Below are 1198 nucleotides of genomic sequence, written 5' to 3'. Positions count from 1 at the left end.
CCTTGAAAAATTTACAAATTACAAAATATATTAAAAAATTTGGGAAAGTAAAAATGACTTTTTAATACACTGGCCATACCCGGGTCAACCACATATACCAAGGGTTTTTGCTTTTGGGTATCTGCCACAACATTATGGTGTGTTACTATGGCAGATTCTGTTATTGTGTGTATGGAGAGGGAATAGCAGCGGCGACGATTTTGGGGGGTGGGGGTTTTATGGGAGGATTGTAATGGAGACCTTCTGGTGAAAGTGTTCCCGTCACGAGTCTATTTCATTTCCACTACTGCCCTACTGCTATCACTGGTCCCTTGAGTGAGTCATTGATTCACGGGGGGAAACCAGCAAATTCTGAAAAATCTAAAAGGAAGAGTATATTTAGGGAAGAAATAAAAATTTATTTAACTTTATTGCTCTCCTCTTCAAAATATTCATTTATCTCCAAATTTTGCCATAAAAAAAACCCCTAAAGCAAAAACCCCCACCACCGAAAAAATAAAAATGTAAAAATATTCTTGCACTAGGAACAAAAAAAATTTTTGTAATTCCCAAAAATCAAACTTTAATTTTTAACAGATTTTTCAAGACGAAAAATTACTCTAGGGAAAAATTTATTTGTCCCTATTCTTAGAAAGGGAGGTTTGGGTCCCCCTCCATAGACTATCAAACCACTGGGTTTGCTCCTTGCTTGTCTGGTGCTTGTTACTGATAACTGTTCCCTCTTTTTCCCAAAAATACTGGGGAAAATGAGAGAAATAATTGGGAAAGTTTACCATTCTTTTTTCATTTTAATCACAAATTTTTTTTTCCAATACTTAATAAGATATATTTATAAACAAATTTTAAAAACAGAACCCCCCCCTTTCCCCAAATTCCAAGCAAACAAAAAATTTACCTCATTATTTTTTAAAAAGAGTGTAACGTGGGGCGGGGCATGCTCCACTGTTTCCCACAATCTCAAAATGTGATGTTAAGGGCAGTGGTAGCATTTTTCTGCAGATGGATGGTTGGTGTTTTTATAACCCTTACAAGGGGTCTGACTCCGGCCACTTACCTTTTTTGGGGCCTGCAAAGAGAGATGTTTAGTGAGGAGTCATACAAAGTTAGAACCCCCTTATCAATGTTTTTTAATGAAACTACTCAACTTTACACTTATTGATAACAAACTTAAAAGGATTGACAAAGTGGTTTGACGCAG

At 36.1% G+C, this 1198-nt stretch overlaps 1 pseudogene; it reads right to left on the bottom strand.

The window, feature by feature from the left end:
- LOC119587364 overlaps positions 1–1198 on the bottom strand; it is a 10089-nt pseudogene that overhangs the window by 210 nt on the left and 8681 nt on the right.

The sequence above is a fragment of the Penaeus monodon genome, chromosome 22 (genome assembly GCF_015228065.2).
Source record: "Penaeus monodon isolate SGIC_2016 chromosome 22, NSTDA_Pmon_1, whole genome shotgun sequence".
NCBI lineage: Eukaryota > Metazoa > Arthropoda > Malacostraca > Decapoda > Penaeidae > Penaeus > Penaeus monodon.
The sequence above is the reverse complement of the archived record's forward strand: the minus strand, read 5'-3'. Positions and strand labels throughout refer to the sequence as shown.